Source organism: Malurus melanocephalus, unplaced genomic scaffold (assembly GCF_030028575.1).
Source record: "Malurus melanocephalus ecotype Western Australia unplaced genomic scaffold, MMel_1.1 scaffold_451, whole genome shotgun sequence".
Lineage (NCBI taxonomy): Eukaryota > Metazoa > Chordata > Aves > Passeriformes > Maluridae > Malurus > Malurus melanocephalus.
Genome location: NW_026623683.1, coordinates 534712 through 560606, shown reverse-complemented (window position 1 = coordinate 560606; position 25895 = coordinate 534712). Strand labels below are relative to the sequence as shown.

Below are 25895 nucleotides of genomic sequence, written 5' to 3'. Positions count from 1 at the left end.
AACTGAAAAAATAGCCTTTCTTCTAAAAAATAGCACATTTACTTGCTAAATGTGTCAGTCAACAAACAGGACAAAGGATGATGACAGAAAATCCACTGCACTACAGGTGCAAGTCTTTTGTGGATAATAGAATAACCATAAGTCTCTGGCAAACTAATATTTTCTTCCTACAATAATCACTGTCCAAAATGATGGAACATGACTTCCAAGAAACTGCAAACATTAGGGTATAATTCCTTTAGAAGCAGCAGAAGTCTAGGGCACGTGAGAGATGGCTGAAATTGAGTAGTAAGGGTCAGCTAGCCCATTAACAAAGAGCAGAATTAGGAGCAGATTTAAYGTTTGATGTGTACATACATGTGCTGATAGACACAGGACAGGTCGATGCACTCACAGTGAGGAAATGAGGAATATACTGCAGATRGAATTAGTACCTATTTGTATCCCAAATGTGATATGCAGAATACTTTTATAAGAAAAGTATTATGACACAGTAATTTGGCCATGAGAGGGTAATTGACTTAAGATATTCTGATAAAGATCGATTGCTAAGGTTTGGAGTTATGACACCAACAAAGTTACAATGACATTAGCACAAAGAGAGAGACACAAATCCATTATAAAGATACAATCAAATATTCAAAAAAGCCTGGCATGCTCATTACTTATTCATGCTAATACAAGTATATTAAGAAATCTAAACAGTGTTAGCATTCAATCACTCACAAACCAAATGAGGTTTTGCATTTATCAGCCACCAGTCATCAAGAATGTAACATTAGCTGTACAAAGGTGGTAATATGACATAACTGGAGATATTTATATCAGCCTACATGGACAGAGAGATACAGTAGGATTTATTAAAGTGAGTAATGCCTTCACATTCAGCACTGCAATAAAAGAAATAGCTGTGCAGAAGTCATTTCCCCAGACAATAAGATTTACCTTCACAATCACTTAAAGAAGTTGTGCACGCTTTCAAGGGTCTGAAACAATCTTCTCATCATTAATAAACAATTGGGAGCTTAAGTTTGTAAATATAGAATTCAGTACTGAAATTTTTAAAACATACCCCAAAACCCAAGTGAGTATTCAGGGTGTCTGTCAAGCTGGGGCTTTGGCATTTCTTAGGCTAGTTAAAAACCCACCAAGGTTAATTTAGGCTCAAATGGATGTATAAGTTTAAAAAAGCTCCCTCTATATTGCATTTGAATGTCAAATAGTTTGATCCCCTGCTGGCYCCAACACCTTCAGGTTTTCCAGTTGTCTATTTTTATCCATTCCACTGCAGATTTCCACCCATTGCACCAAATGCCTTTGCTTTCCTCACTGAGAGCTCAGTCGTTTACATTTTGGGGGTTGGTGAGAAGCACAAATCAAACTCWGATCACCCACACAACAAGATCCAAACAATTCCAGGATGAACAGAATGCTGAGGCTGCTCCACKCTCCATGACACAGCTCCTAAGGTGAGGACACAGTGCATCTGCAGGGGATGTTTACACTTGCTCTACAGCAGCACTTGAGCGAGGCTTTGCTCCGCTTTGGTCCTGGTGACATGCCATTTATAAACTGTGACTGATAAACCTAATGCCTCTGAAATCAGATAAAACTTTGATAAATGGCTTCTTAGCGAGCAGGCTGCAATAGCCACTTCTGTCCACGTTCAGCCACCCTGCTGCAATCAGCAGCATTTTGTTTAATCAGGGGTTCAGACAACAACACATTTGAAAGCTATCACACCATTAAGAGATGTGAAGATACTCTTTTCTTGAAGGATACGTTAAGACAGAAAACTACAAAAACTAAACTCTTTCTGTAGCTGTTTTTATAGCATGAGTACTTGCTAGGAAAACTCAGGGAATTTAAAGATTACTTTTATTGTGAGAGCTTTTCCCATATTCTGTGGTGACAAGACTTGAGAGAGACCCGATAGCAGAATCAAACACAGGGTAACACCATCATTTTCTCCTTCACAGGTAAATTAAAAGACCACTGATGCTTTAACAAAAAGAACATACTATGCAAGGGTGGCTTAAATATCAAAATGATAAAAGGAGCCCCAGAACTACAGCAGTGTAGAAAAAAAGAGAATATTACAGTTAATGCAAAATAAAAYTGTGCCAAGTCTGCCAAAGCTGTGCCCCTTCTTTTCTACAGCTTCCATAAAAGTACAAAATGAATTTATGGTGATGTCAAAAAGCATGAGGTGTAGGAGACCATGTTGAGACTGATCTGTTTATACCTGAGCACATCAGCCTGCTGGGCAGAATAAACAATTCCTAGATCCCAAACACGCCTATTTACACCTCCCCTCCAGACTGTGCACACAGGACACGTGTGCCTGAGTGCAGAGGGATAATATTGTTCATTTGATCTGCACCCAGTGGGAACAAATTTCCAGATTAGCTTGTGGTTTTTGAAACAGACAGGTAGCATTGTGTTTGTTACTTTCTGAAGCTGGTTAGCAACCATGTGAGGTAAAGATTCAGTTTTAAGCAGTAATATTATTCATACGTCAGGTTTTTCAATTTMAGTCTGATCCTGAACAAGGGAGCAGGGCACTTATAAGGCTTCCAGAACTGACAAAGCCAGGAGACAAATCAACAATTAGGAAAGGGGTGGGTCAGCAATTACTTATCAAACACATAGCTCTCAATTACTGGAGGAGAACAGTTTACATCTCCAAGTGCAGAGCAGATACATGTTCAGCCATGTTTTGGAAGGAAATAACTTGACCATCCCTCAGTGAAGGAGGCTCTAAGCTAAGCAGCACCCTTATCTAGTAGCAATAATGAAATAATCTAGTGCAGGCACTGCTTTAGTAGTGATTTTCTTACAACYAGGAGACTTAAGGGAAAGCATTTTTTAAAGAAGCTGAAGGATAGGAGCAAGGATTCTAATGAATGGTGACAAAATCCCATTTCTCAGCCCTTAATATCCTCTGTGAGAAAAGGGCAGAAGAGGAACGACAGTGAGCTCTGAAGCAACTGGATTGTGTGGCAAATAATCACAATTAAAATCAAACTGGTGATAATCAGATTTCCCAAGTTAATGAAGCCAAGATCTGCACCCCCCTACCTTGCCTTTCTCTTCACCTGTGGTAAAAAAACAGCCAAGTGCAGAATAAGGCAAAATCTCTGTGTATAACTATTATCAGCATCAAAGACATCCTCGGTTCTCTTTTTGGAAATTAAACAGGAAGCAGAATTTTCCAGATAAAGAACATTTGGGTTGATCTAAATGAGCAACTTTCCCTTTGTCACAACAAATGACAAATTGAAAACTTCTCTGAAATGCAGGTAAATAACTAAATCCTGCTATCGAATGAAATAATTGGGACCAACAGAACACATGCAACATCACTCCCATCACTGCATCCCTGCCTGGTGACCATTAATCTTTCCTTGCYCAGTTTCCACCTCATCTTGGAATGAGAACAAAATGATAAAGAGATAAATCTACCTAGTACAGAACATAAAACAATAGTTTCCTAATTTAACCCYTCACTTATTCTGTTTTTCAATATTTCCAGAGTACTGCAAATATCAATGATTAAGCTATTAAGTGATTAAACAGCTGGTTGAGAGWGGTAACTTGAAGAAGACATTTCACCTTTTTTGACATTTACCCACCCAAAAACACTGGGATGGCTCCCCCACTGATCTCCACAGATCCAGTAGATAATTATTTGACATTAGGGCTCCACTGATGTCCACCAGTTGACATTACTGCACTCCTCAAGAGCCTGAACCCTGGAGGGAAGAGTTCAGACTGCTCCTATCAACAAGACCTTTGGTTACTGAGCAGCTCTGTACATTAAAATTTGGCAACAGAGCCAGACATGCCAGAGTTGCTCCTAAAACTCAGTCTGACTTTTGCTTCACACTTGTCAAAGAAAGACTAGGAAAGAGTAGAAGGCAATGGAARCAATAAAATCAACTGGAGAGATTTAATGCCAGGTTTTTTTTTGTCCCCTAAGAAACTACAGAGTGAAATATGAGATTTCTTCTCCTCTCCTAAAGACCTCTTSACCTAAGATTTCAGCCTCAGCTAAACAGATCTGCTTTAGCACAGCACACATTGTCCTGGTTGTACATCCAAGAGAAGGATTTTTCACAGGGATAGTGTGAGCCAACAGTGTTGGGAGCATAAAGAGAGGAGGAAGGAGCTACTGTTCTGTCTTGTACAAAAGATCCAGGCCTGAATCATCCTGGTGAAGGAAAAGAAGTCAGGGWCAGGAAAAACGCTCCTTCAGCTTTGATTTCATTTTATTATCCTGTAAAATAATGATTTAGCTTCAAACTTTTTGAATTCTCCAGCCATATTCAGAATGGGGAGGGAGKATGGGTGGGGATGGGGCATGCTAAAGTTCTGCTTCATACCAGATCTTCATAAATATTTCTGGTTTGGATTCATGAGATGTCTTGATATTGACAGCCACAAGTCAGCACAGCTTTGCTTTGAATTCTGAAAAACTCTATAAATCAYGGGAAAGCCACGATCTCCATCCAAACTAATTTATCTTTCTTATCATCCTATCTACTCTCTTCTGTAATCTATAAACTTCCCTTTTAAATTTCCTCTTCTCAAATTCATCTCTCTCATGAATCCTGACACCTCTCTCTCTCAAATCCCCTCACAAAAGGACAGTTCTCCTTCGTGCAGTTGCTCTGATGCCCTGCTCAGTAGCTCCCATTTSAACACAAAATAAACTTCTGGTTGGACTGATACATCCCAAATGAGTATTTCTCACCAGATTCTGTAGGCTTAATGCAACATGATCAGGAAAACAAAGTCACTAAAACTCATGTGTCAAGAACTATGCAAAGAAAATACTATTCAAGGAAATAAAGGGATTAAAAGGAAACTGGAGATTTCTGAGTGTTTTCTTTGTTTTTATCCTATCTCCTAATGTAGTATAGAAAATTTGGGCAAACAAACCAGATTTAATATAAACCAACCCAACAAGAAGCCAGAGTGTATGACTGCAAAAGATCTGTTCTGTACAGAGCTGGYTTTCCTTGGAGAGGAAAGCCAAGATAAAACTGGCAAAAGTTTAAAAAATGAGACCTGTCAATTTTTAATTTGATTTAATCACACAAAAGGGGATTAACCCCCTTTTAAAGACACAGGAACATCTCAGCTGAATGTCAGATATGATCCATCCAGAGTCACTGAAAGATGCCCAGCACTGTGATAGTCCAAGGTGCATTCTGACTCTCCATGGCAGGTAAGAAAAATGGGTATTTACATAAATACAGCATTCCTTATTAATAAAACAGCATAGAGGAGCACACAAATTCAGAAACATGCTAATATTCCCACTAATGGTAATGAAATCCTGAGACAGACTAGTGAAGCTTAAGACACAGAACATCCTTTATCCAAGTTCAAAAAAAATGAACCCAAAATGTCTGGAATTTGGGGRAGCAAACTCTGCCTAAAGGAAGCAGCTTTTGATTAACCAATTGACTTTTTAGTAAATAACATTAAAATAAAGCACTTGAATTTCATCAATATTRTAACATTAAAATGGAAAAACCACTAATTGCCACGGACAAATGTTTGGCATTATATTTAAAGAGAAAAAAGGGGTGGGTTCTGTGGGAATTTGACATTTATCATTCAAGTGAGAAGAGATCCTGTGAATCTCAAATRACACAGCTAAGAGCAAGTTAAGGTTTTTTCTTTTTTCCTCTCACAGATGGAATAATGCTACATCTTCCCACAGCCCATCCTGTATTCTGCCTCAGCTGTGCAATGACAGGCARAGGTTTCAGGAGAAATGTGGAAAGCAGAAAACCTGCTGTCCTCCTGAAATCCTCATAGAAACACCCAGTAAACCTGGGGAGTGCAGAGTCACTTACTCCCAGCTGACTCACMCATCTTCAGGCAAAAATAARGGAGYTTTTCCATCTTCTGCACACAGACACACAGGCTCCCAATGTTTCATCGTGCAGTGCTGCCTGTCTCAAGTTTAGATTTCAGTATTTTCATAAAATATGACTTAAGTGCAYTCATATTTCATTAAATAACTTCCAACTGAAACTAACCTATGATTGTCAAAATAAATAAATGAAGTATCTTCTCTTAGTAACATGATAAACATTTTACTAGACGTCTGCTAGTTCTTAAGTATAAAATTCTTCAGCCTCTAGATAATTCACCTAAATGGACACACCTTGTACTCTTTAAGACAGCTTAACACACAAACCATGGTACCCCCATGATTTCAGCTTCTGAAAATACTTTTACACCCACTTACAGCAAGGACTGTGCTTCTGTTACACAACATTGCAAAAATCTGAAAATGTCTCCTGCAACAAGCAATGAAATAACACAGGTATCATTTAAATTTCCCTTCATATTCTTAACTCTAAAGCACAGGATTGATCCAAATTGGTCTGAACTATCTTTCCACAAGGTTTCTAGCTCAATAGCTTTTTCCTTCACACCATACATTTTTCATTTATACCATCATACAACCTGACCTCAACCTTGCATCAAAATTCAGAGAGGGGATGATCAGAGATCCTTTAATTAAGAATCACCGTTTTCAGGATCCTCTCTTTCAACAGAAAYTGTTTTCCCCTTGAGTCCTAAAGCATATAAACATTCCTGCATACCACATATATGCAAAGATGATCAACACCAAGTTAGTAAATGGAAAATTAGATGGGATTACTTTTATTTGCTCCTTGGGTTTATTCGTTCTCAGGTCTGACCACACCAAGAGAGTCACTGTAAGGGAGTGGAGCAGTGAAAACTGAAAATCATGACAGGAGACTGGCAGAAAATCCAAGTGCTTCTGTCAATAAAGCTGTTTAAAAGACTCTTGTATCAAGATAGATGGAAACAAGTGTTTTCTTCACAATTCTACTTGTGGTTCCACAAGTGCCATCATCAAATACAAGAACTAAAGGCAAAGGCAACAGAAAAAGAGGAGGGTATTTTAAAAGCTAAAAGAAAACAATATCCTCTTCCACTTTGCTTTGAATTATGGCCTAATTGAGAAGCTAATTTTCCCAAATTTCAAAAAAACACCATTGTCATAACAGAAAAGCACATCCACATCCATCCTGGAAGTACCAGGCCCTTTTTTGCTGTCTGGAACACTCAGAAGAGAACCATTCTTGACCAGACCCAAACTACTGAACACAGACACAGATCTATTTGCCWATCAAAAGATTCTAAAATAAATGGATAGGATATTAAAAGGAAGAGATTATAAAATGAARCTACACAAAGACCTCTGACAAGTTCTATTCCCAACTAAGGAAARCAGCAATCTAAAGTCAAAGCATTCTAAAGTGACCTTTGCTGGTCAGCTAAATGAATCCAAAATATTTGTTTCTTGTAAAATATAGACCTACTTTATTATTTTTTTTACTAATTCAAGCAATTAGGAAGGATTCTCAATAAAAATATATGCTTGCATTTGCCAAAAAATTACAGTAATATCAAATACATAAAGAGCATTATATACCTCAGKAATATTCAACTGGTATGGCTTCCTGCAAATCATAATCAACTAAGTTGGCACAATTAGTTGGCCTGCTGTTTCACCTAATCTGTAAAAAGTTTCTTATTTAATGGTAAAAATGAGATTAGAATTGAAACCAAGCCTTTTTATTTACAGAAAACCCAAGGTACAAACTTTTAACRGGTTTATTTAAAAGAACAATTTAATAGCTAAATGATCTATGTTTTACCTGAACATGCATTCTCATTAAAAGCAAAGTAAATATCTCTGAATACAGACACATTCTATGCCATTCTCTTTATTACTTAATTTCCCAGGTATCTCAGCATGATCTGAATAAATTATGCTGACAATACAACAATCTAAATGATAAATCAACAGCACAATTTTAGTGATATATAGCATGAAAAGTAAATAATAACCAGCACTGCTAATTGGCTCGCTACCTGGCAACAAATCAGCGAGCAAGAGATTGCACTGGTAATGCTTCAGCTGTGCACCACCCTAATCATTAAGCATTTCTAGCTATTCTAAGCTGTTTCTACWGGCTTTTATACAAAACTGTGCTGTAGCATAAAAGTATGCCTGAAAGTCTTATTGAAAAAAAAAATTAAAACCTTAAAATTGTACCTTGACAACATCTGGATGTTCTGAACCCACTGGTTCTACACTGTGTGGCACAAGCATTCATCAAATCAGAATGTGTTTAACTTGAAAARCTGAAATAGGACATTTAGAGACTGAAGTTATCTGCCAGAAGAGTCTGTATCTCTACTTTCCGACTTTTTTTGTTGCCCCAACACAAAAGATGAATATGTAAGTGTAACTTGTACTTCCTGCCAAAGGCTGAAGATTCCCTGAGCTCTGAYGGGGAGAAGAGAATCTTCCCTCAGCACCAGATTGACACAAATCCCCTCAGCTCCAGGGAGCAGGAGGGCAGAGCCAGCCTGTGGCACTCAGGGATTCTGAGCAGCCTCTCCCTCCCTCTCCTGCACCCCATGGCAGCCCCAGGAGCTGGAGCAGGAGGGACAATTGCACAAATCACACACGGGTGAGTCAGTTCAGCATCCCACCCCTCACCTGTAACAAACAGGGTCCAGGCTTTGTTAAAAATACAATAAAATCATCACTGTCCCAAAGGGAGACTGAAAATTTAGTCACAGGGTAAATGTTAGCTTGTGCTTTCCAACTTTATTTCACTGCATCTCTGAGAATTGCCTTACAAACATGGATGTCCAATTTAGTTTTGTTTTCTTATCCTGTTTTCTTATCCTCTTTTCACTCCAAAGACTTCCTTCAGCCCCAAGTCCTGTCCTGCAAAACATCAAAACTTTCTCCTTATCAATTTTCAACATGTTGGCACRCTTCTCTGTTTGCACTATGGGACAAAGCCAAGAAAGGAATCAGACTTGTGTAAATCATTCCTTTCCTACAAAACCTCACCTATCTTCTCATCCATTTAACCTGAGCTCCCCTATTTTTCCTCTTTGAATGTAAAATTATGCTTCTGGATACTTTTTTATGACTACTGCTTTATTCTTTCTGTTTATGATGTATATTTTCGAGCAGAAAAGTACAAATTCAACAATGTGTTCAAGGCAAGAGGMTATCACTGATAGGTATCATAATATTTGCAGTATTATTTTCCAACCCATTCTTTATTCATCCAACCATTTTGCTGGCTGCTCAGACCACCGCTGTGAGCTGAGCAGCCTTTTCTATTGAGCTGTCTGCAGTAATGATGATCATGGGGAARCTCTATCCCCACTGAAAGAAAAGGCAAAACTCCCAGAGACTCCAGCAGGATCTGAATTTCACTGAAGTTCTTTCTATCAAGTAGTTATARCTAATTTAGGATTCAATCAATGGTTATGAATACTGCAAATAATTCTACGCAGTTTACATTGCAGGGAATTTGTCAAAACTGAGCATATTTGGATTTCTGCTCCCTAATTGCCTAAATCAGTTAGATCCCCAGAATTCCTCAGAGGCTCTATGGACTTGACTAAGCAAAAATTGTTGTCATTTTTTGCCTTTATTTTGCATTCCATACACACCTTCACTTGAGTCTTTACAATGCAAATAAATCCTGTATATACTGACTAGATTACTGTTAATTCTGCGTCTCTTGGAGCCCTGTTAACTTGTACCTGTGCTCAACCAGTCCTCCATTCTCTATTTTTCCAAGGGTCCAAATGCTTTTCTTTAAGCTTGTAGCTGTAGCTGTCCTTTCCTCAGCAAATACAAATATTTCTAGTGGCCTGAGAGGTACCATTCATGATGACTTCCCCATTCCTGCTATATGTGCTCTCATAAGTATTTTAATATTGTAATTATTGTTGCTAGTGTTTTAAATCCAGACATCTTTTCCCCTATCTCTGCTGAATCTAAATTCACAAACTGATGAAGATTTTCTGTTCCAGAAATGGAACAGGGAACAAAAGCTAAATTGACAGCTAGAGAAGTGGAGGCTGCAGTCCTCCCTGCACATCTACAATGCAGAGCTGCAGTTTACAGTGCTGCTCGGTGGCACAGTCCCATGCAGTGTATTTAAGTTAATTTGAAAATACCATGCATTTGCAGGAGTCTCTACCATCTGCTGCTTACCCAACTATCAATTTCAGAATTAAGCAATGTAGGCAAAGGAGCAGAACACAACCCCTATTCCCAACCCTTAACAGTGCAGTGTTTGGTAGCGTTATCATGGCATTTCTTGATGGACCATGGTGCAGGTCTGCACTGACACAGCCCCATCAGGGTGGACCTCAGCCAGGGCACAGTTTTCAGGGCATTCATTGTTTYTGGGTGGTTCTGCACAGTATCACATCAAAGGTACCAGCTTGGTTGCAAATAATCTGATATTTTCCCCATGCAGTGCAGTACACGAGGCAGGAAATCTGCATGTTGGTGTGTGCCTGAGTAAACAGGGAGCTGTGAGCCCTTAGGGGAGCTAGCTGAGTTATTCAGTGTGGATCTTCCCTAGCCCTAACATCCTATGGGGGATCTTCATTTCTTAAGTCTTCAATTTATTAAATCCACTAAAATTAACAAATCAGCAACTAATAAGGAATTAATCTGGCTCAGGCATGTTCAAAGTTAAATAAGCACTTAAGTGTTTTACTAAACCGGAGCTTAAAACAACATGCACCACTTTTTTCCCTCTAGGTCATGCTCTTAGGTTTCAAATTGCTGAGGTGGCACTGGTACCCAAACTCAAACTCTGGCCAGCCACAAATTTAGGATGAAACACATCTTTGGTGTTTAAAATGTCCTTTGCTGTGACAGCAGCTCAGCAAGACAGCTGAGTCCCTGGCAATGATAAGGTTCTATATGGTGAGGCAGCAATAATACAGATATCCTGAAACATGATGCCATTTTCAAAAAAAAAAAAAAAAAAAAAACAAAAACAAAAACAAAAACAAAAACTAATTTAAAATAATAATGAAATAATATTTAAAAAAAGTCCAGCCTTAAGCAATTAAAAAACCCCAAAACACAAAGTAAAAATTTGTTTCTTCATGGACCTAGTATACTGTGGCAGTGGTACCACAGTTTCTCTATAACACACAAAATATAGATGTGGTGCTATTTCTTTCACTTCCTTTCCCAGGGAAGATGGAAATGTGTGTTTGAGGCCAGAGGGGAGTGGCTCACTCCAAGTGGGTGGGTGCAGGAACAGCTCTACCCACCTTCTCACTCACCTCTGCTCTCCCAGTGACTCTTTCTTGCCTGAACACACAAATATCCAGGAATGCTCACAGTACCTAGAAGCATATATGTTCTGTGATTCCAATGACAGCAGGTTTAATYTCATTTAAAATCTTTAATTGAAGTCAAAATGTTTTTGCGTTTGGCACATGCTGGCAGCAAATAAAACRATCCTGACGAATGGCATAAAACTATTAATTATGTTTTGTTCGCTCCATTCTTACTGTACTGCTTGTGTGGTTAAAAATTAACTCTATGATCTTATTTAAAACAATACACATGTCATTTCAGACATTCCTAAAAAGGATGCTTAGTAATAATAAATAGGTGTGCTTGTCAAGAGAAATTTGCTAACAAAGTGAATTCAAGCATCTTACACAGATAAAAGAAAGCAACTATAAATTAGAGCAGGATAATATTTTGTTTTATTTTTTAAAGATTCCCCCCTCTGGTTTTATTCATTGATGAATTTTAGATATGCAGATAAAGACAATAAATATTTCATTATTTTTATGAACATTCCAGAGTCCCCAGACAACCTTAAATATTTCAATGTCTGGGAGAAGTGTCAGATTATAYCATACCATCTCTGCTGTAAATACTAATAATATTGATAAGAATAATTGAATGACTTTAAAGTAAAACTGTCAAAGTTATTCTTAACAGAGTTAAGCGCACAGCAGGAAACAAATTAGCATTTGGAGAGGTTGTGGGGTCTCCCTCTCTGGAGATATTCCAAATTTACCTGATCCTGTGTCACCTGCTCCAGGTGACCCTGCCCTGACAGGGGATGGACTCACTGATCTTCAGAGATCCCCTCTGGTCACAGCCATCCTGTGTCCTCATCACCATGTGCAACAAAAAAACAGGAGTTAGGAAGTCAAATTTGTAGCACATTTTATTTTTCATTCATTTCTGCACACAGATTGCAGATAACACAGGTAAGTGGACAGTCACCTGCTATAAGTCATTCAAATGCAAACTTTTACAGATTTCAAACAAAAAATTTGCCTGCAYAGCCTCAAAACCCTGTTTTTAATACGTGGCCTTTTGAACTCACCTCTCTGCAGCAATGTCAATGAGGTTCTCCATGAGTGCACATATTTTCCTGGGGACAATGTATCTTATTAATCCCGTGATCTAAAGAGATAATACATTTGTCAAAAACTATGTGTGCTTTATCAGGATGAATTTGCTCTAACCTAGCATCTACTATCTTCTCCCAAGCCTGAGGAAATAACCTGCAGAAACCTACAAAAGTAGTGTTTTCCTTACTTTTTTTTTTTGTTGTTGTTGTTATTGTTGGTTGGTTGGTTGGTTGGTTTGGGGTTTTTTTTCAGGGTGAAGGTTTCTTTTTGTGGTTTTTTTTTTCTTTTTTTGTGGGTGTGGTGGAGTTTCTTTGCTGTTTTCTTTTTGTTGGATTGGTTTGGGGTTTTTTGCAGGTTTTGTCTGTGTGTGTTTGTGTAGTTTTCTAGTAGTTTAACAAATTTACGCTGGTTTAATTTTCATCGACTATTTATTTCCTGCCCCACAATTTTTTTTTTTCTAATTTGGAAACAAATCTACAATGAAAAAAAAAAATTCACAACCACTTTGTATTCCACAAAAGCCATTTGGGAGAAACAAGAAGAAAAAAATTCAAGCCCAGACCCCCCCCAAAAAAAGGCAATTTGAGCTGAATTAAGCACCGGGAGTGTTTGGAAGCTTCATCACGGGCAGAAAATCTGTGATGCTTTTGTGAGGGAAGACACCATGTGAAAATACTTGACTGGAAACAAATTTTGCTTTGAGAATTACAACCATTTATATGTAATGCAATCCTAAAATCCCTAACATCCCTTTTAACCAGTCCAATTTTCAGTCTACATTTGCCAACTGATGGGTTTTTACACTCCTTCAGTATAGGCAAAGAACTGCTCACCAAGAACTCACCATGAGTCTGAGCATGACAACAAAAAGGAAATAAAGTTTTGAGCCCAGAGGGCAATCAATTCACTTTTCTAAAATTTTGCAGCAGCATAAAGATTGTTGCCTGAATTTCTGATGTGATGTGGCAACTGGGCAAAAATATTGGCAAAAGGGAGCAGGCAGACGTTCAGCCTGGCAATACCAGAAACTCCTTCTCCAGGCCTCAGTGCACACCAAGGCTTTCACAGGACATGCCTTTTATGTGAATATATAAATGCCTTCAGAAACTGCAGGAAAAGCCTGGCGTTTTCTCTTTTTTCTTTTTAAACAGCACTACTTTGATCACCTTTTTGTAAATCCTTAAAGTGTGTTATCATACTGTTTATGTGGGAAGACAGTGCTGTAGCAAAACTTGTTACTGATCGTGGTTTAAATTGTCTGAGGAATTCTCTCTAAGAATTATGAAAGAACAATCTTTTGTGCATAATATCCTTTTATTTTCCCACTTCATTTATTTTGGTAACCGAAATGTGTGTTTACATCTAACTACATAATGTTTTAGCACCTTTGAACTATTTCTAACAACCTTTTTGATCCATTTATAGACATAGGAATGTTGGGAATGTTATACATATATAATTTCAGACAACAACCATCAGCCTAGTAAGTTAAATGCCTTGGATGCCCTAGAAACTCAGATTTAAAAGAGAAACCCTATTTAAGAACCTCTGATCTACCCAATGATTCCTTGAAGTATAAACATGTCATTTTACATAYCCAAACTGAAGTACACACCAGCAAATATGAATTGAAAGCCTGGGGAATGTGATGGTTCACCTCAGAAACTCTTAATTACAAAAACTAAACAAACAGCCACATAAAGAACAAGTTTCTTAAATTGAACAAACAGGTATTTTTACAGTGGCTTTTGTTTAGCGTTCTTGATCCTAATGAAATTTTCACCCTTTAAAGATGCAAGAGSAGTTTTTGCTTTARTTCTGGAGCAGTTTTTGCTTTARTTCTGGAGTCACACTTACAGCTGTGCTGGTATTGAGGCACAGCTCTGAGGAACTGGCACAGAAATTACCCCCTGCTCCTCCCTGCTTTGAAAACACAACTGCATTATCTCATCTGGATACGGTGAAGTGTTTGATCTACACTAACTACCACAATGGCATTGTGCACATCAATAAAGAAATGTGATAATCCTCTAGCAAAAATTAATTTATTAATGAAATGAATAATTAAATCCGCTGAAAAACACATTTGCAGGAAGTTAAGCAAAGGTGTTTTGAATAAGAATGGGGCTTTTTCTTAAATCTATAAGTACAATAGACTTGCTAAAGTAAATAACCCCGTGAGTTACTTACCTCATAATGTATTTAGTTATAATATTAAATGGATAAAGCACTTGATCATCTCCCAGGATAATAAAGCTGGTGGTATGGAGAAAAGCCTCCATGGGATTAAGAGAGAGTTAAAACATTTCAAATATGCAATTAAAGGCATTCTAGCATGCCTGTGATCTCTGCTCTGGTTTCCTATTTACAGAGAAGGAAAACTGGCTCAGACCTCCTAGACTAAGACAAGGAAGTATGCAAAATCGAGCAGTCTCTGTGCCAGCTCTTGCTAATCCTTTTCAGTATGGTTTGCTGCTAATTTGTCATGGCACATATTTGCCTTATGTCTAATTAGCATCAAATTGCAAACTGCTATTTGCTAACAATTTGTTGCATCAATCTGCTTGGAAATCTATAGTTTAGAGCTGGATTGCAGCTTATTCTGTCTATCAAAATTCTATTTCATACACATCACAGTAAACTATTTCCCTCTAAAAAAATCATTGCAGTGCTCTTCTGTACAAAGAAACAAAGATTTTAAAAGAAAGCCTATGCAAAGTGGTATTTTTTTGTTCCTTTGTTTCACCCTCCATTTCTATCTTGCTATAACTTGTTTATAACCGGAATTAAATAAGGAACAGCTTGCTCTTTGTTTAGAATTAAATCTAGCTACATCTCCCTCCCCCTGTAATAGCATAGGTACATACAAAATTATCATCTGTACTTTGGGGAATACAGGCAAGACCTTTACAACAAGAATTTGTGCTGGAATTGGCTCCCAGAACACAGGAAGGATTGCAGCCAAGGAATTTGCCAGGTTTAGGAACTGGCTAATCTCTCCTGTTCGATATCCACAGGTATTATAATAAACAAATAGCTAAAAATCTCTGTCACAAATTAATTCTGTTGCAAAGATGTTCTTCAATGGAGTCATAAGTGATGTGGGAGATGTTTATGCAKAAGATTTCCTCCCCCGCTATGCCTCATTAGAAACAGATGGAATACTGCTGCCACATGCATTGCAGGGGATGGATGGAAATGTGTCAGTGCAGGGCCTGGGCTCTGGAATTCACTCCAGAGTGGCACAAAATGTTCTAAGCAGTCTCCTCCACTGTGTTCCAGGGCTGGCACGGGGTCATCAAACCAGCATGCTTCTCTGGAAGCAGGACWTCAGCCCACATAAGGTGAGGATTCATATCTAGATGTGAGAAGAGAGAAATGAAATGGGTTTTTTTTTTTTTTTCTTCCAAGCCACCAAGCATTTGAAATTTCAAAAGGGTTCACCTGGAGAAACCTGAATTCATAGGGCTGAGAGCTGGTGAGAGTAAAAAAGATGAGAAATCCAAATAGGCAATATCTATATAAATACTCTGGGCCTCAAACTGCAGTCACTTTTGCATTTTCCTTCGTTATTTTGATCCAAAATTCCATACTGGGCACTAGAAATCTTTTCCTCTTCAAGTTTTAACAAAATCAGTATAACGTTTGCCTTCCTGTGAGTTGGTGTTTGCTACAGCAAACAAATGTAGCCAAATTTTCTGCCCACTTCTATGTAAAGTTTGCACACTTTCTCCTTGTGAGAGAATGAGCCAAGCTCAGTATAAAATGTTGTCAAACAAAATGAAAGCTTTCAGAGCGAGTGAGAAGACAAGTCTGTCTTTGCTGTGTCTGTACCCAACAAAAACTCTTCTAAGGTTACAGGGAATTGGAGGAAACCTTCACAGGCAGATTGGGCAGACATTTCAGAAATGCTCACCATTCAGATGGATCCTGCTCCCCACAGCTTTGGTGAAAGCAGAGTTAGAACCAGGTTCAGCATTTTASAGTGCTTAAATGAGAACAGTCATAAACACTGACAGAACACCTTGAGTGTGTCACTGTTCTAGGTGAGGTCCCTCCCCACCTGCACTGTCCTAAGAATTGCTGTCTTATTTGATAAATATTTGGTAATTCAGGGGKTTTTTTTTCTGTATTTTTCATTGTTGTCTAATCAAAGTCCAACACAGATGCATGCTGGTGATCTGCAAAAAGACACTGAAGGGCCTAAGGAGGAAACTGCTGCAAGGGGTTGAAAGAGAGTCAAGAGAACTCCCTGTTTCTATTGAAATCATGGGACATTGCTCTCATTTGTACAAAGCCAAAATAACATATTAATTATACCTGAGGGAAGTTTTGCCTTTCCTTCAAAAGCTGCCAATGTGTAAAGGGGCTCACACATTTCCCTGAAAAAAAAACCAACAAAACAACACAGAAACATGATAGTAAACAGGCCATTGTGAGAAGATAGCACTTTAAACAACAGACATCATCCATGTCACAAATATGGGGACAAATTACCCAAATTTCTCATGGAAAGAGAGCTCCTGCTTTTTATGGATTGTACCAAAATAGYGCCCATATGAGCTGGATTGTACATGGCAAATACTCACTGAAGGAACACAACTTTTCCCSAATTTGTTTTATGATTATTAACATGTCACACTTATTTGCAAAAGTGTTAATTTCCCAAATTTTTATAGAACTTCTCTTTAAACGTATCCTAATGGACAATATTTTAGAGACCGCATTAATTTCTCTGTTTCAAAGTGATAYAAATATAGTAAGGGCCAATTTTGTTCATAGAAGTGGGAATGCAATCTGGGCAGCCCAGCACCTCTTAATCTTCCAATCTGGAGAATAGAATTCAGGCTTTTTTGTCTTGGCTGAAGGGAAACCAGTCTGTGTGGCCTGAATTCTCTCCAGGTTTTATGGAGATGGAATCAGCAGTGTGTCCCATCAGTAGCCAAAAGAGCTGTCTGTCATTCTGCACACTGACACACCTTCAGTGGAAAGTTTAGGAAGAGTTTTTCRCAGCTTCTTAAACTGAGAGAGATTTGAGGTCAGCAGAGCTCACACATTCTATGAGCATGCAGGAAAATAGGATTCAACCATTATTTCTGTATAACAATGCTGCTTTACTTGAACAACTCAGGTGCTGTTTTTCCATTTATACATAAGTTGTTCACAGTATCTGTAAAACAAAAATCAAGATTTTCCTAAGTTAGAGGAGTAAGATACCTTACAACCCTATAAAACCATAAAGAAAAACATAGGGAAATCCCTTTTTTCCCTCGTTCAATTATAAATAAATAGAATAAATATATTGGCAAAAAAAAAAAAAATAGAAAAGAAAAAGCAGCATTTAAAAGTGTGCAGCCTTGACATAATTAGATCTACCACATCTAGGTCAGCTGAGGATGCAGGATTCACACACCAATTATTTATTCAAAACTTTGGAACAGTGCATTTCGAGTGACAGCTCCTAGCTGTGGCTCCTCCAAGCACTGGTAGAGCCACYGTGCTGCACACACACCTTAGAGAGCTCTGGAAAACAGATCCCCACCTCATTTAAACTCCAAAAACTTTGGATTAAAGCAGGGAATGCCATAATCATCAGTAGTGGCTGGTGTGCAGCTGAAATCAGTGCTGGGATCTCATTGCCTGTGGAAGCAGAGGACAATCCAGAAAACAGAGTGAAGGAGTCAGTTTTGTGTAATCTCACTAGGGGAGGGAGCATCATGAGTGTAAAACTGAGAGCTGCTTTCTGCCAGAGATCTGAATGAGAACCTCCAGCACTGCACAAATGAGASCTGGACTCACCTGCCTTCCAAACCATCCCTGCCACGAACTTCTCTGGGGTTAAAACCCCTAGAATTCAGAAAAACATRGAAAGGGAGCCCAGAGGTGAGGGACTGACACATTGTGAAGTGCATTCCTATCAGTATTCTTGGAGATGTCAGGCACGTACCATATGCATATTTCATCTCATGCTTTTGTGTAATGTTGTAAAATGTGTTTTGCAGCCCATGAAAGGGCTAATCCAAGTGCAGGATAAAAGTCACTGCTGCCAGGTAGCAGATTTCCTCCCTTGGCACAAAYGAGCACTAAAAGTTGTGTTTAGGTTCCCAAATTCAAACCATACTGATTGCCTCAGTGACAAACACTTTCTGCATTTCCTGTTTGCTTCTTGAAGTGAAGACAACTGCATATCCAGTTGAGTAGCCTGAAAGAACTATTGGAAATGCTAAAAAAATGGTTTAAGTCCGAACAAGGATTTGGGAGCTATTGATGGAAAAAAAAAATTGTGTAGAAAAAGAAATCAAACCCCACAGTTCTTGACAGTGTGCAAGCCTCAAAATGTCTTTGTAAATACATTTTAATCCTGATCCAATGACATGTTATACAAGGGGACCTATGTGCTTCTTTCCTAGTCCTCTAGAATGCTAAACAATATACTTAAACATAAAACATGTTGTTCTTGGTCACATACCATGAATTTCCCTATATCCCTTCCCTCTTATTCCAATTCTAATGAATGCTGCTCTGCTGGTCAACTATAACACAAGGCTGCAAGTACTTTTCTCCTTGTCAAATAGCACTCTATAAAAAATACTATTGTCCCCCTGATTTAGGACACGTGCACATGGCTAGTGAGGAAAAACACAGCAGAGTTTGGCAAATAAAGTCTGGCGTGGGAATTTCCCCCCACAACTACCAGAGAAGATAAATGAAATTTTCAGCCACGGCCCTATCAAACTCCACCATACAGCATGTGTGGRGCTTGGATACAACAAAAGGAGGAACCTGAGAGGAAAGTTGTTTTTGCAGCCTCAGTAATGAGAGYGAGCCCTGAAACGCTGGCAGTGGAGGAAGCATTTTCATTAGGTGTGCTTCACTTTCTTCCTCGGTGCAGCAATCCACTTACAGGAGCTGTGTGTTGTTACATGACACATTTCCACTTTCTTACAGAAGTGCCTGTGATTTTTTTGAATGCTGTTTGTTGTTACTGCCTTTCTTCTCCGACACAATGCACCAATTTTTAACCTTTTCAGTAACCCAGTGACACCTCTGGGATATTACAGTATTCCTGTCAAAATGTCTGGTCTACAACAATAAACTTTACATTGATGTCTTGCTTTTTGGGAATAATTACACCGTTCCTTAAATGTTACCCTATTTACTATTTGTGCAAAAAGATGACAATAAAATCAATGCAACACAATTCCCAAATGTGCATCAAAGTCTTTTGCAATGTTAATGGATTAGCGTGTCTGTAGAGGTGTAAGATCATTTTGTCCTGATGCTTGGACTTGCACATGATATGCACTTACTCAAAGATAAACTTATTAACCCTTATCTGCTGAGCTCATCCCTTCAAAAAGTTACTTTAATCTCCCTGCATTTGTCAGGATCCCTTTTTTCTTTTCCTTTCTCCTCTTTTTTTTTTTTTTCTTTCCCTTTTTTCTCCCCTTCCCTTCCTTTCCAGCCGAGCCCGGGAATGCTGCCCATCGATCAATAGGTGTATGATGAAGGAACTCGGTCCTGCTCCCTCTGACCAGCGGCGATGTTTTTCCAATGATTCCGCAGGAGTCAAAAACTCAACAAAGCGCATCGTGGATGCTGTAAGGGGAGCATGCTGCTCATGTCTGTGACCACTGTATGCAAAGCTTGGCATTAGTCACCGCCAGGCCGCCTCTGACAGCCCTGAAGTGAGGGAGATTAATGTGAGGCAGGGGCACTTTATTATTGTCATTCTGTTCTTTCACACTCTGCCTCTGACTTTCAATTTTGCTCCAGAATTAATTGTCTGCTCCCTACAGTATGACTGATGTAGAAGGATACAAGTAACATAGGCACCTGGTTCTGGCCTTGACAATCTGACTCGCTGCTGCAGGATGTATTGTGTACAGTCAAATCCAGGGACAGACGGGCATCTTTCAAAGAAATCAGCCAATGTTTCTTTTGACTTCAATCAGATTTGACTGTAGATTATCCTTCCCTAAGAACAATTTTTTTCTTGTAGAGATGCTAACAAAATGCCAGTGCCGTTATTAAGTGCCACTACATGATAGCATTGCTCTGCTTTATGCGGCCTCGTATGAGGCCTTTCTCTCCAAGCTTTGCTTTTTATGTTGTGAGGCAGTAAATTAGTCATGGARCAGTGTTTAATCCCTACCCTCTCAGAGTTAAGCATTGTTGTGAGAACATTATATATGGTATCTCAGACAATAAAAATACATGGCTGTGTAAGTCAGCATCATTTACTATTTATTGGGCCAACAGTTCCAAAGCAAATTACGCACAAAGTAAGACAAATAGTTAAAGATCTCGTATCTAATAGAATATCTGACTGTATACCAGACTTAAAATGAACTGCTGTACTAACAGATCAAAGAACATCTTTACTACAGCATGGAGGATAAGGGRAAAAAAGAAATCCCTTTTCGGATGGAAAAAATCCTACAGAATCAGTCTTTGCACATGCACCTCTATCTATCAGTCTGCTTTTTCTCAGTTTAACATCTGATGGTGACAAATGTAAAGGCAGTCCTACACTGCAGTGAAACAAGGATCTTCACCTTTATCTTTAAACAATAAGCACTTGCTGGTAGTCACAGACATTGCTGCATTCACACAGGCAATAATATCAACATCTGCTGCCCTAAAAGTGTGGAGAACTGTAGGATATTTGCTCAAGGTTTAGTTTTTGTGCCAAATGTTCTCAAGTGMCTGTTAACACTTTCAGTAGGTTTTTATCATTTTTGATCAGACCTTGATCMGATAAACTTTTCAGAGCTACACAGATGAGAAGCTATCAGATATACACAAAATGTAGAGAAATAGCAACAMTAAAGGTTCTGTTGTTTAACGTTTGCCCCTAGGCTCATGGGTGGGATTCCTCAAGAGGAAGTTCAGGAATTTCTTCCCAAATACCCTCTCTGAATAGAAAATGCAATAAATTATTGTGACTTTAATTCATCTACTCCTTCAGTGTGACGATATTATGTTAAAGGGTACAGAAATACGTAATATTCTGAATTGTCTTTATCCTGGATAAAAGAAGGAAAATTACCACCAAAAATTGAGGATAATCCCACCTCATAACATTAATGATTTACCACAATRAGTAAAACACAAAAAATATCTACCTGCATTTACAAGAGGAAGCAGCTTTTCCCACACCTCTGGGCAAAGTAAATTTCAGGATGCATTTCAACTTCCTTGAAAGACACAAAAAGCAATGAGAARCTCTGCCTCTTTAAAAAGGTGTGCRAGTAAACGTTGTAATATCCTTCAAACCTGACATTAAGTATTCAAATGTTACTTAAGCAAAGTGTGAGCAATTAAATTAATCAATCTTCCCAGCCATGTACTGAACAGATGTTCAATAAATCCTCTCTGCCTACAGTGTRGGGGGAAGAAAGTCCACTTTTAGCTGTCCTTCAGTGCTGACATCCCCCAGCCCGTCCTTCCTCTGGGCCTCATGGGCCACCGCCAGGCAGTTCTGCTGCGTTGTTTCTTTATTATAAATAACAACAGACCACCTGGACTACCTGCAGTACCTGGAAGCTGAGGTTTAATGATCCTTCAGGCTACATCCTCAGCTCTCTCCTGATCCCAGATAATGGGACTGATGGGAATGGCAGAGGAGTGACGGATGGCAGTGACGAATGGCTCCAGACAAACATGTGCTGACAACTAGTGAATATGGGGCAGCCTTGCAGAAAGGTCAAGATGAAAGTATTTGCTTGACTTTCAAAGTTTCTCCCAGAAAAAAAACACTCAGAATCCTCAGATTTCTCCCCACCAGATAACTTTGCCCAGCAGATGTGTACAGCACAATACCAGGGTGTCACAAATCTGGGAAACAGCACTGCAAGCAGRAGCAAACACAACCTTTTAGTGGAAAATAAAAAACTATCTGCAAAGCTAGGACAGCGAAATTCCACAGCCATGCAAGAAGCTGGATATTTGCAATTTTCAGTGCTGTCAGCTGCAGACACAGCTTCTTGTCTTTTGAGGGGTCTGTTCTGCTCTAACCAGGCTCCCACACAGCCACAATCCCRCTCTCTCAGTGCCCCTCTGGTGACAGGAAAGGCCACCCCATCTTTCTGCCCTGTTAAACACAACTTACAGAGTTTGCCTGGAAGTCCTGTGATGTAAAATTAATGCTCACATTGCCACCCCTATTCCAGCACATCAGATTTCAAAAATCAAGGGACAAAAGTTTTCACATCGCAATCCCCAAACCTTAAACAACAAATCCTACTGGTTAGAAGGTGTATATGATGCACCCCATCACCTCTTTTCACATTAATATCAACTCTGATCAAATGGGTCGACTGACATTCAAGTGTAACGGTTAAAACTTCTGCACCACAGATATACAACTTCAACCTTTTGAATGCTGCCATTCCATATATGGACTTTATCCACATTTTAATGAGGCTTTAAAATCTCAGAGATTAAGCTAGTATTTTATACAGAACTGCCTGCTTTTTATGATATCCTGACATGTTGTACAACATTTGTGACTATATTGATCCTTATAAATTCAGCATCTATATATATTCYTGAAAAGCATCCCCTGTTCAGTCTGGAACACAAGGAGGGGGCAGCTCTTGTGCCATTTGCCCAGCACTAAACAGACAGGTAAGGAATATTTTAGCAGCACTAAATATTTTAGTTGCATAACACAGCCATACTTAAAAAAAAAAAAAATTAGAATACCATCCTCAAAATGCACAATAAAGAAATGCAGAGGTTCTTTCTCAGTTTTACCCTATTTCAYTCTCCTTCAGACAGACCTGTTTCAAATCCTGAGGGGGTGAACTGTGCTCTTCTCCCACCTGGGACGGTTATACATCTTCATGCCCTCACCTTTGCCTGTCTGCAGAGACAAGCCTTCTTGTGTTTCCCCATGCAGTTTCACGCTTTTAATCTGAAACAAATGATTGCAAAAAAAAAAAAAAAAAAAAAGGCATTATCACCTTGGCGAGGCATCAGGAGTATACAGAAAAAAAGTAAAGGGTCTATGGGCAAATTCATCTTCCATTGCTACAATCAATCTCTCACCTAAAGAAATACACAATAACTAGGCAGGAAAGGGCCAAGATTTATGGCCTAGAAACATCTCCACTGACCAGCATACACCAAGCCTTCCTGGCTCCCTCCTTGCCAGAATGGCTCTTTCTAACAGTTACAATGATATACTGTCTCTCCCTACTGTTTTACAAGTACATTAGCTTTATTTAATGAGATCTCTGAGTAATTTAACAGATGTATATAGGACATAAGACTAGAAAAACTCTTGTTACTTGAACACTTTTGCCAAGGTATTCCAGRGCTAGCTAATCTCCACTACCATGTTATATTCCATGAAATACTGTTATTGGAATTTTGGGAAGGTTTTTAAAAATCATTTTAATAGGAATGTTATATTATAATCCAATAGAACAGTGCCATATTCAACACTYGCTTGTATCAGGCCCATTAAAATAAGGTTAAAAGTGGTTACTTTAGTTCTTCACAATTATTTATATATTAAAAGGCCTGGGAGAAATTCAAAAGCAGAGATGAATAYATCTGTTAAATCCTGCACCCCGTTCTTGCCTGTAACTTCAACACCATGTCCCAAGGGAAAAAAGACAGATCCTTCCATTTTAAAAACATATATTCGGCTTTAAAATTCGCAATTATTGGATCGCTCAACAAGAAMGCATTTCAAAGTGCTGTATTCTGAGGTTTTGTTTAATATATKAAGTATAACCAGTCATTAGTTTAACACAATAGCTCTGCTCTCCATTATTTCATTATTTCTGTTTCTGAGCAACAGACAATGTTTTGGATGGCTGCTGTTATCCAGCAAAGTAGTTTTAAATAATAGTGTTATACAATAAAATATTAAATGAAAGAAGCCGCAATAATAACTTTTTAAATAACTCTAATAAGCTACCAATTAATAATACAGAGGGTGGCAATAAGGAATTACCTGTTTAATGTAACATTTAAACATTTAGCTTTAAACAATTTTTCTGAGAAAAGAAAGATGGGCATAAACTTTATTGTGCATTTGTCTGTGTGGTTTTTTGCAGCACTGAATCTACAAAAATCCATACAGTGTGTTGTTCTTTTCTCTTACATTATACTTTTTAAATTGATTAAAAATAGAATATTGCCCAGATTCAGTAATGACTTCAATGAACTACATTAAAAAAAAAATTCAGCAACTTCAATTCTRCCCAGTGGTGAGACCAGTACTAATTGAGTTTAGTGGCATTTTTCTGTAAATAATGTATAGTCTCATTAAAGAAGGTTTATTTTAGTTTGAAAACATATTTCTTTTTAAAATTCTTTTAGGCTGAAGAGGGGGGAAAAAAGGGGAAAAAAAGATGAGAGTAATATTTACTATTCTGGTAAAGCATTCAATATCCTTCTGGCTTACAGGATATTGTGTTAACCTTAAATTAGAGCATAAAACACAGGTCAAGCACATTTATATGTAATTATTTACAGAAGATTAAAGAATTTACAACAAACATGCTGCAACATGTCTAACGTTTAGAGAAAATCCACACACGTATCTGACCAACGTAAACATTCTGAAAATCAGCATCCACCACCTGAATGCACCACACCTCACCCAAGGCAAGGATTCCTTGTTTAGAAAGCAGGAAACACCAAACTGTGAGCATAAAATGTGGATATTTCTTTAAATATCAGAAAACACTGACAAATCTCAGGGCACAAAATTATGAACAGCCACTATGTAAAATTCTGGTTGAAATCAAGAAGACACAAAATTAAACCCGAAGNAGAGAGAACTTGGGGTGATACAGAGCAAATTCATCGCAAGAAATTTCATTTCTTGAGAGCTATACATCAAGTTGTATTTGTTTAATGAGGTTGACACCAGAAAGATGTATAGAACATGTCAGACACCCAGTACCAGAGCGTTCTGGGAAAAAGATAACATCTGAGGATCTGACCACTCACTTCGTCTTCGAGCCAGACCTCTCTATCTACTGGTTCTTCAGGGGATTATAAATGAGAGGGCAGGAGGAACAAGGAGCAAAATAATGAAAAACAACACAAAAAAAAAGAAAAATTATAACATTGTGGAGCCAAGTAAAGCCAAATTTATTGACCTCACAACTACATAATCAAGAGAAAGTTATCACTGTGGAAACTTTTACTAAAGCAGAATGATCTTAAATAACAAGGGAGTGCTATGAAATTTACAGCACTTTTAAGATATGCAAATTGAATGCAAGGTATAGACATAAGGGTAATTAATTGTAAATCTAAGAATAATGTTTCTTTGTCAGGGCTGTCTCCATGTTGTGGAATACATTCTAATGTGCCTTAACTCTGAATATTTCTTAAAGGCTGGTCTAATTATGAGATGTTCAGAATTTCAAAATAGTAGTTATTCTTATCGTTTAATATAGCTGCTGTAAACTTTCATAACAAAATTTACTGATTACATGAAAATATTTTATTTTAATTTTCAAGGATAAAGCACTTGTTTAAAAGTCTAGGCACTGAGTCTTTACCTTGGAAAAAAATAATATGATGGAAACAGCTTTTGCCTAAATCAGTGTTTTGTGGTGGCTTTCGTTATTCTCTTTTTT

The 25895-nt window shown here is 38.3% G+C and overlaps 1 long non-coding RNA gene across 1 annotated transcript; it reads right to left on the bottom strand.

The window, feature by feature from the left end:
- Positions 1–12785: 12785 nt before the first annotated feature.
- LOC130581963 (uncharacterized) lies at positions 12786–23198 on the bottom strand. The gene is made up of 5 exons (XR_008966282.1): positions 23070–23198; positions 21411–21482; positions 17262–17452; positions 16603–16664; positions 12786–15640 (listed from the first exon to the last, which is right to left on the bottom strand). It is a non-coding gene; the product is annotated as an uncharacterized LOC130581963 (long non-coding RNA).
- Positions 23199–25895: the final 2697 nt, after the last annotated feature.